The sequence below is a fragment of the Parasteatoda tepidariorum genome, chromosome 10 (assembly GCF_043381705.1).
Source record: "Parasteatoda tepidariorum isolate YZ-2023 chromosome 10, CAS_Ptep_4.0, whole genome shotgun sequence".
In the NCBI taxonomy this organism is placed as follows: Eukaryota; Metazoa; Arthropoda; class Arachnida; order Araneae; family Theridiidae; genus Parasteatoda; species Parasteatoda tepidariorum.
The window spans coordinates 44,868,023-44,884,017 of NC_092213.1; the positions used below are offsets into that span (position 1 = coordinate 44,868,023).

The 15,995-nt window shown below is 26.5% G+C and overlaps 1 protein-coding gene across 1 annotated transcript in view; it reads left to right on the forward strand.

Moving 5' to 3' along the window:
• The first annotated feature begins 14,399 nt into the window (after positions 1–14,399).
• Positions 14,400–15,995, forward strand: part of LOC107444390 (innexin unc-9-like) — a 145,426-nt gene continuing 143,830 nt past the window's right edge. Inside the window, exon 1 of the mRNA XM_016058512.3 lies at positions 14,400–14,760. The gene's annotated coding sequence lies outside the window, so the exon portion shown is untranslated. The remainder of the gene's footprint in view (positions 14,761–15,995) is intronic.

Consider the following 15,995-nt stretch of genomic DNA (forward strand, 5'->3'; position numbering starts at 1 on the left):
TATGTCCCGCAGTGGGTTGATCGTGAGGACAAGTTTTTTCAAATGTGAGAAAGCAGAGTGGGAAATCCCCGTTGTCCTAGCAGCTTTACAACAAACACTCTTTCCCTCTTCCCGCAGTGGATTGATTGTAAAGATACGGTTCCCAGTAGAACACCGAAGTCAAGCATCATTGGCTGCGATCCGTAAGTGGGGGTGTGACCATTTTGATAAGCCTGTATAGGTACTAAGGGTGTGCGGTATTAGTCCTTGTTAAACTGTTCTACCGTAAAGTGCTCTTCTTCGTCGTATGTAATGTATGAGTGTACGTATGTATGCACAAAAATGTTTGTATCATCTTGCATTATATGTATGTATATACAATGTATGCATGTACACTAGTACATATAATGTATAAATGTTTGCATTTACGAGAAATATATGTATTTACAATTTATGTTCATACATTGTGTATGTAAGTCAAACTCTTTACCCATCAAGGTTATGTCTGTGTCTATAGAAAGATGCAAAATATCGTTTGCTCTTAAATGTCTTATTGCAGGAATTTAACCATGAAACTTAGACAAGTATGAATATTTATTTTTATGTTATTTTAACTTACTCCAGCTTAACATTATTGTTTTATAAGTTCTTATACTTAATAGTGCTAAAAAGTAGTTTATAACAGTTTAGTTACTTAAATTCATGGTAAAATTTTGTTCCAATATCTATAAAATTCGATTTCTTATCGTTTTTGAAAGAAACGATAATCATATTTAAAATTCCTAAACATAATTTTAACTTAAAAAATTAAACGCTTTTTGTCATGTAAACATTTCACTGAACTATGCGTTATATTACGTAAAAGTACATTTCTTCAAATATTTTATAAAAATACTTGAAAAGTATTTTTATTCAAATACTTTTAAAATACTACAGAACAATTAAAACTGACAATTGATTTTAGATATCGTTTGAGTTAGTCATTTAAATTGCTTGAGTTGTTATTAGTGGTTGTAATAATTAAAGTTTTGAAATTTAGATAACTTACATAAGTTGTATACATTGTATTGTAATTATATTTAGATATTCATACATTGTACATCATACATTCATTGGACAAACCTGCATGCACTTATCTCCAATATATGCATGCACATAATTACAATAAATACATGTCGAATGTATGTACACTATATATATATATATATAACGAGTGTATGTATTATTGCATATACATATATTGCGCTTACGTAAATACATACATTGAAAATAGTATTCACGATTACAAGTAATTGATTACATAGCTGNTATATATATATATATATATATATGGGTGTACGTTGTATGAGCTAACTAACGCATATAAATTGGTGAAACATAGTGCATACGCAAGTACACTGTATGAACATACGTATTGTATATATACTTGCGTACGTGTTTTGCATGTACACATATGCGTACGCATTTGCATGTGCAACCGTGCACGCATACGCACGTTTGCTTGCATATTTTGTGTGCATACGTGCATACTAAATACATTGTGTGACCTACTTTCGTATGCATGTACACATGAACATAGAATGTACGTAAGTACGGATATACTATGTACTTTAATACTATGTGCGGTTATACAATGTATGTAGGCATTCAACCTTTTTTAATTATTCATGCAAGTATTAATACACAGTGCTCGCTCGTGTATAACGCATGCATACATAACGCATACGCATAAACATACAGCGTAATTAAGTGCTCATGTATCTACAACATGTTTATGTATTCACGCAGTAACTATTTTTGCAATTATTCGTTAGATTATGATTGCTGGTAAAAATGACTGCTTATAATAGTACATATTGACTTTATTGATTGTTTAAAATAAAAGATTTCAGTTACTTGTAACCAAATGCCAGTTATCGCATCTTGTTGTGATTACAGGTAATTATAATCACTTTTTATCTGAAATAGTTTCTTTTAACTTATAAAATAATTACATGTAGTTTATTATCATGTATGTTTTATTTGTAGTTGTCACAATCGTAGTCAATTAGAGTATTCCGTGCCAATTTTTGCTGACCAGTGGAATTATCCAGTTATTCTTGACTAATGAATAAAGAATAATGAATAAAGAATAATGAATAAAGAATAATGAATAAAGAATAATGAATAATGAATAATGAATAAAGAATAATGAATAAAGAATAATGAATGATTTATTCTTCATTCAAATTATTTCTGACTAAGGAATAAATCTTTATTCATTATTCAGGAAGATTTTGAATAATTATTCATCATTCTTTATTCATTATTCTGATTGACAAATACCCATCTCTGCTTTAAGACTGCACTAGAGCTTGAGCTTTTTTTGATTAATTTTCGGTAAGAATTGTAATGTGAAAGGTGATAATTTTGGAATTACTTTCACAAATTTATTTAACGAGATTTATAATTGGAGTACATAAATAATTTTTACAAAAATAGTTATCTTAAATTAGGGTCGTACATTTTGAATATCACATTTTCCAAACATATTTGTTTTCGTTACGTATACAATAATGCATGATAGTATTAATGATTAATGTATCAGTGTATTTCGGTAATATGTGTACATTTTTGTTAACTCCCTCTTCTATTCATTTACCATAAATATGAAGCATTATCCACAGTTTCCTTACGAAATATATTTAAAGATATAAAAAAAAACAGTGTAAACATTCTAAAACAACTTAGTGCTCGACTTCGCGAGCAGGTCGGTGGACTACCAAAGCGGGGGTGCCATCCCCTCTGCAGAGGATCAAAATTGTGATGGCATGTCTTTGGATCATTCTCAGGGATGTTTCCCAGACCGTCGCCAATAGCCCATTGTGCAACTCTAGTGCGACCTAAATGAACTCCAAAACAACAGCAGCAAATTAAAACAACTTAAAAACGTATAGGAAGGGAACAACAAATTAAATATTAAAATTGAGATTTTAAATTGATTTTGAAAGATTAAAATTTACAAAAAAGTTCTTAAATATATATACTAAGAATATAATTTTCTCATAGCTGATATTAAAAGAAGTTGGCTTAGCCACAAAATTCCCTAAAAATAATGAGCTTATAATAGCTATTATTATGACCCCGAAATAGCTATGCAATTAGTTAGAAATTTTGCGTTATACATAATATATTAGATACTATCGTGTTCAATTAAAATATCGATGCAAACATCTACTTTTGCTTAGCTATATATAGCATAGTAAATAGATGATAAATGGTTTAAAGTTAATTTATTTAAAATGTCCCATACAAATATATTGCGCCTAATTTCGCAATGGAATTTGGAAATTAGTTTAAGTACTTTGAAAGTAAATTCCCTAAGACCCTTTGTACTTTTATCGTCTAGTTATTTTATTATTCGTAACCGTTAGTTGAAGAAGTATTTATTGAATAAGTAAGAACCATATAAGTTTGAACCAAAGCATAGTTAATAAAATTAAGGTTTACATATAATTAAATGGATTCTTTTCTAACAAAAATAATTTATTACCCACACTTTTGTTAAACTCTATTTACACCAATTTTGTGTGTGCTTAATTAACCAAAAGTTTGTGAGTTAAAAGGTTGAATGCTTCTGTAAATGTATGAAGAAATGTAATTACTTCCAAAATGGAAAGCCTTTATAAATGAACGAAGTGAAAAATGGATACATACATTAGTTTATATTTAAAAAGGCTACTGATGTAATAATGTTTGAATTCAGATGAGATTTTTTTCAAATCAATGCTATGCTTTTAAAACTTTTTTTTGGAATACTAAATGCGATTAGCAGTTTATAAAATTTTCCTCATACCAAATTTTAAATTTGAAATATAAGGAATTGCTTGATAATAATTAAAATTAGAAATTCGTTACTCGGAAACTTGTTACAATATATAATAGAAAAATTTCACAAATAATTAAAGAAAACTGCATCCTGAAAAAGCGTCCAATAATCATATTTAAACATATAAATTAGAACCAGAAGCCAAAAAATTTCGATTATGAAATATATTGATTTATTTATTCTATTTTTGCTGTTAAGTGTATACGATTATATGATTTACTGAGATTCTGTAATCCACATCAATTTTCAGAAACCATACAAGTAGAAAATTGCTAGTTAAGGTCACTGATTTAGATTTAAAGAGCAAAAAAGCAGACAAACTATCGAAAACTGTAAAAACACTGATTAGAAATGCTGACGAAAACTTTAGAAGTCAGTTTGTGGCCAACGAAATTTGGCAATAAAATACGAATATTTGGCTATGGAATAGTAGAATATAATTGTTCTACTCATTTTATTGCTTGATGGAATTTAGATGTGTTTCTTACAATCACTTTTCAACTCCTTTTGATTTACTTTGGTAATCAAACAAGCTTTATTATTTTCAACATTACCTACCTCCAATGTGATTCGTTAGAATTTAATAGCGTGCTCATTTATTTTAATATTACCTTCCTCAAATGTAATTCGCTAAAATTTAATAGCGAATTACTAATAGCGAATTACTAATAGCGAATTAATAAAATTAATTAATTTAATTTTATTTTTTTCCTTGTCTAAATATTAATTAAAAAATTTAGTGGACGTACTTTTTTGTTTTCGACAATGATTTTGAAATTATATTTTAAGAGCAATTTTTCTGAAAGCAGTTAAAAATAGTACACTTATAGTTTTAAAAATAGTATAATGTACATGTATCGTTAAAGGAATATAGAGATATTAAGATCACAAACTGGATAAACTAGGTATTTCATGCTGCAATTAATTATAGGGTTAAAATTTTTTATTGAAAAATTATTTTAGAAACTTACTATAGATATCTATTTTTTTACCTTTTTTTGTGCCGAGAATTTCAAAACTGATTTTGAAATCAGTTTATATTGAGTTGACTTTAAAAATAATAAATTTTGAAAATAATAAACTTTAAAATGATATTGAGTTGATTTTAATAATGCAAAATTTCCTTTTATCGGATAAAAATTACGGAAATTAATCGTAATTAAACTAGAAAATAGATGAATTTCTTAAATCTACGAAAAATAAAAATAAAGGTCAGCTGCTTGGCATTTTAAACTAATTTTATTGTATTTTTTAAGCTTATTTCATACATCTTCGTTGAATTTTTTATANTTTTTACCTTTTTTTGTGCCGAGAATTTCAAAACTGATTTTGAAATCAGTTTATATTGAGTTGACTTTAAAAATAATAAATTTTGAAAATAATAAACTTTAAAATGATATTGAGTTGATTTTAATAATGCAAAATTTCCTTTTATCGGATAAAAATTACGGAAATTAATCGTAATTAAACTAGAAAATAGATGAATTTCTCAAATCTACGAAAAATAAAAATAAAGGTCAGCTGCTTGGCATTTTAAACTAATTTTATTGCATTTTTTATGCTTATTTCATACATCTTCGTTGAACTTTTTCTAATTTCATCTCAGCCCCCCCCCCCCTAGAAGGAATTATGCAATTAGAAGCTTCAGCGATTTTCTAAAAATAGAGCTTACGAATGACAAAAAAAATGATTTTTTTCTCTCCTATCAATTACACTAATATCACGCAGAGAAAAATATTTTGAGAAAAGTAATGTATTGTGAAGTCATTTTTGGTAAAAATAAAAATTTGATATTTAAACCATTCATTTGATAATTCCATCACAATACTTAATTAGTTACAATACACAATAGTTAATTAGAAATTCTGATTTTAAAAACTGTATTTCTTATTACCACACATTTATTAAAAATACAAAACTGAAAAATAAGTTGAATGAACGAAATAAATGTTTTTTTTTTAAATCTAAAATATCATAATAAAATCAACAAATTTTGCTGCATTTACCAAATTTAGATATTAATTTGCATCTTCTAATGTGTGTACTTTTTGCTTCTATTATCGGTAGTGTTGACGTATGCCTGTTTAGACAGAAGGAGTGTGATTGTTCCTGTTTTTCAGTGGCGCCATCTATGGCCAAGAATTCGACTTTTCCCACACCATACGTCACACCCGTTTATAGGGTGAACCCATTCATGCATACATTTTCAGTAATGATTCTAAAACTATACTTGAAGGAGGGTCATGATGAAACCAGTTAAAAATAGGCTATACACTGCTAGACAATTGATTAAAGTGCATGATAATAGCAAATATAAAATTGAAGGCAGGAAAACGTGAAAATTATCATAACTACGAGATATAGTAAGACGTGCTTTGAGTTAGCAAATTTTGGGTTGACGAACTTATTTGTCACGTGACAGCCCTTATAATAGATATAAAGGATTTCAGCTTTGTTGTTCAAAATCAAAATGTAACGAGAAACAATAAATTGACGAATTTAGAATTTTTGATATGTCTTTCCGAAGTCATTTAGATGATTTTATGCTTGGTCATATAATCGGCAAGGTTGAATCAGTTGAAACTAATAGGTGTAGTTTTGATCATGCTTTTTTTCTCTATGTAATGAGGAAGTTAACTGAAGTGTAACGCGTCACTGGGGCTGAATTATTTCCTACAGGAAGTTTTTTAGGTTCTGAAATTATCTATAAAATTTATTTTGTCTGTTTTGAAATAACTCTTAAATTATAAATTATATAAAAAAAAATTTACTTTGACTATCCCGCCAATATTACTTTTTCAGACAGAAAAATTGCTGATTATAAAGAGTTACTTTAATTTGAAAATTTCATTAAGAATTTTAATTAGAAACTCTAATATTTGAGTTTGAATATGTTATATTTAAAACATTAAATTATAACATTAGAATGAAAACTCTATTATTTTGAATAATAAATTCAATATTTTCCGTTGAGATTTTTGGTGCGAATACCTCGCCAAGAATACTTCATTTCTTAGACAAGAAGAATTGCTGCCTATAAACTTTACTGCCTATTATTGCTGCCTATAAGCTTACTTTAATTTAAAACTTTATTTAAGAATTTCGGTCAGAAACTTTAATATTTTTTTAATGTATTAGTTTTAAAAAATTTAGTAATTTAGTAATAAAATTCGAATAAAAATTGAACAAAATTATTAGAACAAAAGGTTTTGCATAATTCTATAATTTATAGACCGCTAACGAGACCCCTAGACTTAATAACAGACATCTAACGAGAAATATTTCAAAATTATTTCTTGCAAGTATCTTTAACAGTATTTTTCCAAAGCTATTATCAGGTTGAGAATATTTTCAGTGATTAAAAAATTTTTTTAAATCAAATTTACATTTTCAATGATTTGTCTCACTGAAAATAATGAAAACTAGACGAATTGCTTCATGTATATAATTTTATAATTAAAAAGAGAGCAGAAAATAAACGTCAGCTTGATTTGCTCACAAAATCGACTAACTTCCCTTTAAAACTGAAAAAAATAGAAATGCGCCTTGAAAAGAAGAAACATATTTTAAAAACCGTTCTATCACATGAAACGATCAATTATAACAGACGCTCTAAGCTATTTTCTTCCTTCCTCAAGAGCGCCGAAAAGCGTAGAAGCGCAATTTTCAGTTTCAGTAAATGTTCCTTCTTTCAAAAGATGCGCTTTTTGAAAGACAGTTTTTATTATCAAAGCAGCTACTTGCGCAAGCAAGTGCAGCTGAGATTAAATGTGCTAATTGCAAGTATTAAGACAATGCAGCAAGGAAAACGAGGAAATTAAAATTTTGTTTGTTTATTTCATGGACTGAATTAACCCGTCCCCTCTAAAATTCCAGTGTATCCCTCCCAACTTCACGATGTTGTGTAAAATCATCCACCATTTCACTCTTCTCCCGGGCTTCATTTTCCCCGCATGCGTAGATTCAATTTGTGACGTCAAATGATGAGCGTCTGTCGCTAGTTGCTGAGTGGAATAGTTTGATGATCGTTTGGCAATGTTGTTTAAACTCTTGAAGAATATAGTTCGCTTCAATTCAAATTCAAATATTGGAATGTAGTTTAAATTAGAAGTATGTATGGGCTCCATAAATGAAAACATTTCCACACTACATAATTTAACTAATGTTTAACTAACTTTCAATTTAGAAAATTACGATAATTAATAAAAATATGCAAGTTATAAAAATAATTGTTTTTGTTATAATCGAAATTATATTTATTTAATATATCTGCCATTTTCTTGAAATAAAGAAAGAAAAAAAATTCTGAGAATAATTTAACTCATTTTAAAGAAGCATGAAAACTGATTTCAATATGTAATAACTTGAACCACGTAATCACTGATTTTTCAGTTTCGGAAATAATGTGTATTTTTCAGTTTTGAAACTGAGGATCAATTTTTTTTGGTTTGTGTAGAATGAGATTCTTAAACGAATCTTAGATTTTCTTTCTCGCCGTTTATTTAAAATGTGTAATCGGTTTTTCTCCACAAGCAATAGTTTTTATACAATTTAATAATATATTCCTAAACAGGCCTTTTAAAAACTCACTCGAGGGAATACTAATTACCTCCACTTCTCTGCTACGAAGGAAAATGGTAGGGAGAAAGTGATAATAAATTTCTGCTTATTATGCGATACATTAAGGTCATTTGCTCCTTTTTATCTTAAGTGTTATTTTCAAATGACAAACAAGCACAATGCATATACATAAACCTATACGTTACTTATGAACTCGTATATTCATATTAAAAATAAATTAAGGTAAACCTTGTTTCAGACTTGAGCCTTGAAATTCCTACATCCGCTATAACCCTGAAATCTCTACACCCGATTTAGCTAAGATTATGTACTAAATAAATGCAACAAAAAATGTGTTCCCCAATGTAACGAATTGAGGCATTTCAAAAATGCGCAATTTAGCTTCAATGCCATGATTTCAATAAATAAAATCATTTATTTATTGAAACCATACCTCATACAGTTATAATATTGAAGTAGTAATAAATTACGATTACATTTTTCATTTCTTATTTTTTTTAAATATTGGTCATTTTAGAATAAAATATTAAAAATAATTATTCATAATTAGCAGTAGAACAATAATTTTAATCAAAATTTTTGAAAAAATAATGATATAAGATAGTAATTATAATTCAAAAATAGTTAATAAAAGAAGCAATTGGTTTCATTCAATTAAGAAATTAAATTTAAATTATTTTGCGAAATAAAACTATTATTCTAAGATAAGCAAACTTATTGAAAGCTAATTTGAAAAAATTGATAGATTAAGCCATAAATTACAGTTGTTCTAAATGCAAATAAGTTTTCACACCATTAAAATTTACAAACCAATGTCGTACAATCACCCATATTTTGTATCAATTTATTATAAAAATTTATTTTTCAGCAATTTTATAATTGCCTTGCTCAAAGAATCTTTAAAAAATTATATTTTCCTATTTAAAGACAATTTGTTGAAAAGATTTATTTAGATACCTTTATGTAAGGAATAAAAAATCATTACGGATTATAGCTCTTTTACGTCATTTTCACAACAAATGAAAATTGCTTTTACAAAACTGTTTGCAATTTCTACAAAATTGAAAAAGAAATGTTTGAATGTCTTATAGAAAAATGTTAGAGTAGAATGTTACTTTAACAATTGAGGACGAATATTAATATGCTTTGTTTCAGGAAACGTTTTAAATAAGAAAACTAAAATTATATAAAGACAATGGAGAAATAACTAAAGCTTTTAATTAATTATGATCTTTTACTTTTTGATTTTCAAATATTTAATTTACAGAAATAAATAGCATTTAAAAATAAAAGGTATTTTTGTTTTTAAAATTGAATACTAGCAAATTAAAAACTTTGAAGATGAAAAAATAAAGGAAGTGTTCTTTTTTTAATTTTTCATCACATACTTTTATATAATTTCTAAACGCAATATAATTAGAAAATACATAGTTTAGACTGATTATTTTATTGATTTTAAAGATTACTGATAACTGATTATTTTATTGATTATTAATTCTTATGTAAGTTACTATTGAAATTTCAAATAATTAAAAAATTGTGCCCCGTCATCTGTTTTTGTTTTGAATTAAAAGCAAGAGAAATAGAAAAAGTGCATAAAACTGAAAAGCGTAACTAGTTTTTAAATTTATTTGCTTTTGTAAAATACAAATAAATATTTTGAATATATTTTTCTCCTTAACTTTAAAATTAAATTTTAATGCACTTTAGATTTTTTTCTCGGAACAATTAATGCAGAATAATTTCAAGAAGAAAAAAAAAAGAAAATGAAAGTACATTTTACGGTAATTTATTTCTAGCTTCTACGAAACAGCTGTAAATGAAATGTTTTTAGTGCTTAGATCATAAATCAAAAGTCTTTATTTTTTCTAAAGCTTTCTTAGCAATTAACAAGTGTTTTTCTTTTTCAAACAAAACTATGAATGCTTACACAGATAAATTTTAATTATAAATGCGTTTGACGAAGACCATTTTAAAACAATTTTAAGCAGTATTATACTTAATTAAAAAATAATGGACAATGTTCCAAACATAAAATAAATGATTTGTTCCGGCAAAAAAAGTGCAAAATAGATTTAATAGTTTGTTTTAACAAAAATGAAATATTTTTCCGCCGAAAAGGCATTTAATTATTTATTTTTTGTAATACATTAAAATACCCATCTCATTGTAATTTTGTTGTAATCATTGCAAATTTTTCTTTTTCTGTAATAATATGATCAAAATTTGTAAGTACTCCGAGAATAACAATATGGTCANTAAAAGCTAGAGAAGCAGAAAAAGTCCATAAAACTGAAAAGAGTAACTAGTTTTTAAATATTATTTGCTTTTGTAAAATACAAATAAATATTTTGAATATATTTTTCTCCTTAGTTTGAAAATTAAATTTTAATGTACTTTAGATTTTTTTCTCGGAACAATTAATGCAGAATAATTTCAAGAAGAAAAAAAAAAGAAAATGAAAGTACATTTTACGGTAATTTATTTCTAGCTTCTACGAAACAGCTGTAAATGAAATGTTTTTAGTGCTTAGATCATAAATCAAAAGTCTTTATTTTTTCTAAAGCTTTCTTAGCAATTAACAAGTGTTTTTCTTTTTCAAACAAAACTATGAATGCTTACACAGATAAATTTTAATTATAAATGCGTTTGACGAAGACCATTTTAAAACAATTTCAAGCAGTATTATACTTAATTAAAAAATAATGGACAATGTTCCAAACATAAAATAAATGATTTGTTCAGGCAAAAAAAGTGCAAAATAGATTTTATAGTTTGTTTTAACAAAAATGAAATATTTTTCCGTTGAAAAGACATTTAATTATTTATTTTTTGTAATACATTAAAATAACCATCTCATTGTAAATTTGTTGTAATCATTGCAAATTTTTCTTTTTTTGTAATAATATGATCAAAATTTGTAAGTACTCCGAGAATAAAAATACGGTCAAAACACCAGAATATAATAAATTTTACTGTATTTTAAGCTATTTGAGAACGCCAAAAACTTGTTAAATTTTACCGTAGCGTTTGGTAATGATAATATTTGATATTTTTGGTAATATAGTATGATTTTCTAATATGCGATAAAATTTGGTAAATGGAATGAAAGGAATGGTTTAAGTAAAGTATATTTTGGCCTTTAATGGCTGAATTATGTTTTTTTTTCTCTACCAGAAACATCATTACTACACTGAACGTTAATTTTACTTGAATTTTTATGTCCGTGTGAAAGAAAAACTGGGAACACAGTTTTGATTAAAATGATTTGTTAAATTTTTTTGTAGGTAACTAATTTAGTTTCAAGATTCACAAAAATCTTATTTTTAGACTCATTAATCAAAGATTAATTATTCATATTCATTCAAAAAATATGTGTAAATGAAAATTTTTACTAATTCTTACATATTGGCATTTTAAAATCGTTAATTTCATACCAAATCAACCAATGAAGGGTTAAATAATTATTAATGTACTCCTTTGATTCAATTTTGATGTATTATAAACAATAATTAAATGATAAAACAGAATATAAAAAAGGAAGAATCTTAAAAATTGCAAAAATTTGCAATTTTTTACATTTTTTAGAAAAAATTTTGTTAATTGATTCAAAATATTTTAATGTTTCATTTACTATAGTAAATCTGCAAATAAATTAAGTATTTCATCAAAATCTGTCCAGTTTATTCTGAGAAGACATGAGAAACGACACTGGAAGAAAAATACAAGTGCGGTTAGTATTGTAATTTTTTTTTAAAGTTTCTAATGAGAAATATACAGTTTAGCTTTTCTTGTAAGAAATGCTACTTGCTTTTTACGTATTAACCATCTGATGCGGTAGGTTAAACATGTGAAACCTACCGCAATTTTGAAGACTAAATTTAACTTGATGACTTTGCTGACATACAAACTAGTTCTAATCAAATTACGGGAAAAAATGCTCAATCAAAAATTAAAAGTTGTAGTATTATTAATGTAATTTTTTATATTAAGTTTGTAGCTAACAGAATATTTTATTTTCTTTGAATTATTATATTCGATGGTAGCTGAGATGAAATTCTATTTCTATAGTGGTAGCTAATATTAAGCAATTTTCAGTTTCTTCATAGCAAAATTTAAACCAGTTATTAATTTTTGCAGGCGAATACGAATCCTGATTGCTATACTCTTCGATAAAATTTAGAAAGTTGATACATTTGTGTTCATGAATTCAGTTCAGATAGCTTTTTTTGTAGTACAAAACAGTAGAGAACACAAGCGATATTCTTCTAATTTTTTAACCATTGCCTGAAAATTTTAAAAATAACGTGTTTTAAACAAGTTGTTGTAAATTGATGTTTTCCATTGTTATTTTTTATTTAAAAAATATCATTAAAGAAAATAACTAACATGAATATTGTTAAATAACTGAAAATAGTGAAAGGAATTTTGATGACTTTATCCTTTCGTAAAGGTAATCGATAAACTCTAAATTACATATTTTCCTAAAAATCTAAAACTATAAAGTAATTTAAAGTTTAATTATTTCACGATCTTACTAAACAGCTGTTTTCTAGTACTAACGTAAACTTTGTAGTAGTAGTAAACGTTAAACGAAAATCCGGGTAATTCGGGATCTTCTTTGACGTCACTGGCGCAAGCGCTCTCTAGCAAGTTCAGACTTGCCAAAGTGAGAAAACACAGAAGGCGAAGAGTTGATCGAAGGAAGAGGTTTGCCGAATTCCGTATTTGATCATGTAAGAAAAAAGGAAGAAATTTGAAAGAACTCTAAAGCAGGGATTATTTCTTTTTCTTATCTGTTCGTTTTTTGCTGAAAGGGATTTTTCGAATTGTTCCATGCACTGGTTATGTTCGTTTGCTCACATAACTTTGTTGTAAAGTTGAGTTGAGAAGAGTTTTGTGAACTTCCGTGACTATGTTTATTATCGTTTTCTAGCGTGTGCTTGATGGAAAAAGTTGTGCGCCTTCTGCAGAAGTTTTTGCCTAAAAAGACGACAAATCGTCTATAAAAAGTAAGACAAGTTTAGTTGTTTATTATTTACAAAACCTTTTAACAATATTTTTCACAAACAAGAAAAAGATTTAATTTACGTTTATAAAATTCGGTCACGCAAAATTGATTTTTCAAAAGATTCAGATTAATATACTTTTGTTAATCTATTGTGCTTGACTTCCTAAAATTATTCTCAAACTAGTTTTATGTTGAATAATATTTATTCACATAAAAAGTTTTAAACTAAGTATTAAGCGCTTTTTTAAAAGGTTCTTTATAAACTACATAATTTAATTCAAAATTGTAAATTTTAAAATATAAAATAAGATTCAGTAAAAATTTTCGAATTTAAAAAGAAGTAACAAATTATTTAGGCATATGGATAAAAGTGTTTTTCTTTACAATTTTTAAAATTTATTGAAACGTTCAATTGTAGAAAAAATTTTGTCGAAACGATTGCTTTAATAAATATCAGTAAATGCGGAATAATTTACTTAATAAAAAATTTAGTAAATTACTGAAATAAAATTAATTATTTTCAATGACCACTACAAATAATACAACTGCTATACTTTATCTATATCTGAACCATACACTAAGGAAAAAATTATGGTCAAAACTAACAAAATGTGGCTAAATTTGCCATATTTCTGGCTGTATGGGAACATAAAGAATCTCAGTAATTTTAACCGAAGCACTTTGGTAATGATTTTAGTAAATTAACAATTAAATATGGTTTAATAGTGTGTGACAAAATTTGATAAATGTTGTAAAATTTGGTAAATGTTTCATGTTACATTGGAGCAAGGCATAAAAACCATTAGTTCGATAAAATTTACTTTTCAGTTTTGCATATTTAGTTCGGTAATGAGAACTATAAGTTAGAAAACTAGAGTTTCTGATNAGTAGTAAACGTTAAACGAAAATCCGGGTAATTCGGGATCTTCTTTGACGTCACTGGCGCAAGCGCTCTCTAGCAAGTTCAGACTTGCCAAAGTGAGAAAACACAGAAGGCGAAGAGTTGATCGAAGGAAGAGGTTTGCCGAATTCCGTATTTGATCATGTAAGAAAAAAGGAAGAAATTTGAAAGAACTCTAAAGCAGGGATTATTTCTTTTTCTTATCTGTTCGTTTTTTGCTGAAAGGGATTTTTCGAATTGTTCCATGCACTGGTTATGTTCGTTTGCTCACATAACTTTGTTGTAAAGTTGAGTTGAGAAGAGTTTTGTGAACTTCCGTGACTATGTTTATTATCGTTTTCTAGCGTGTGCTTGATGGAAAAAGTTGTGCGCCTTCTGCAGAAGTTTTTGCCTAAAAAGACGACAAATCGTCTATAAAAAGTAAGACAAGTTTAGTTGTTTATTATTTACAAAACCTTTTAACAATATTTTTCACAAACAAGAAAAAGATTTAATTTACGTTTATAAAATTCGGTCACGCAAAATTGATTTTTCAAAAGATTCAGATTAATATACTTTTTTCAATCTATTTTACTTGATTTGCTAAGATTATTCTCAAACTAATTTTATGTTGATTAATATTTATTCACATAAAAAGTTTTAAGCTAAGTTTTAAACGCTTTTTTAAAAGGTAGACTACATTATTAATTATAGACTACATTATTTAATTCAAAATGTAAATTTTAAAATTTAAAATAAGATTCAGTAAAAATTTTTGAACTTAAAAAGAAATAACAAATTATTTAGATGTATGGATAAAAGTGTTTTTCCTTACAATTTTTTAAAAGTATAGAAATGTTGAATTGTAGAAAAGATTTTGTAGAAATGATTGCCTTAATAAATATCAGTAAACGCGGAATAATGTACTTAATAAAAAAATTTAGTAAATTACTAAAATAAAATTAATTATTTTCTATGACCACTACAAATAATACAACTGTTATATTTTATCTATATCTGAACCATACACTAAGGAAAAAAGTATGGTCAAAACTACCTAAATGTGGTTAAATTTGCCATATTTCTGGCTGTATGGGAACGTAAAGAATCTCGGTAATTTTAATCAAAGAACTTTGGTAATGATTTTAGTAAATTAACAATTAAATATAGTTTAGTAATGTGTAACAAAATTTTATAAATGTGGTAAAATTTAGTAAATGTATCATGATACATTAGAGCAAGGCATAAAAACCATTAGTTCGATAAAATTTACTTTTCAGTTTTGTATATTTAGTTCGGTAATGAGAACTATAAGTTTGAAAACTAGAGTTCCCGATAAACTATTATAATTTGAATGGAACTGTCTCAAAAGACGATATAAAATTTATTTCGTACTGAAAATCCTTTCTTTTTTCTTTTTTGTATAATTTTGAGTAAATCTACAAATATTTTTTAGAGTAACACTTTTCTTTCTTATTTTATTATTACACTTTATTCTTATTTAAAAGACTAAGGAAAATTTTCATTCATAAAGAAGATTTTTTCCAGTAAAAATCAAATAGCGTTATATCTTTCTCATAATTAAGTAAAATTGAGAACAAGTGAATGATATAAAAAAATAGTTTAATATCAGATACATAAATTACTCCATAATTTGTAACATTGTCGACATCACT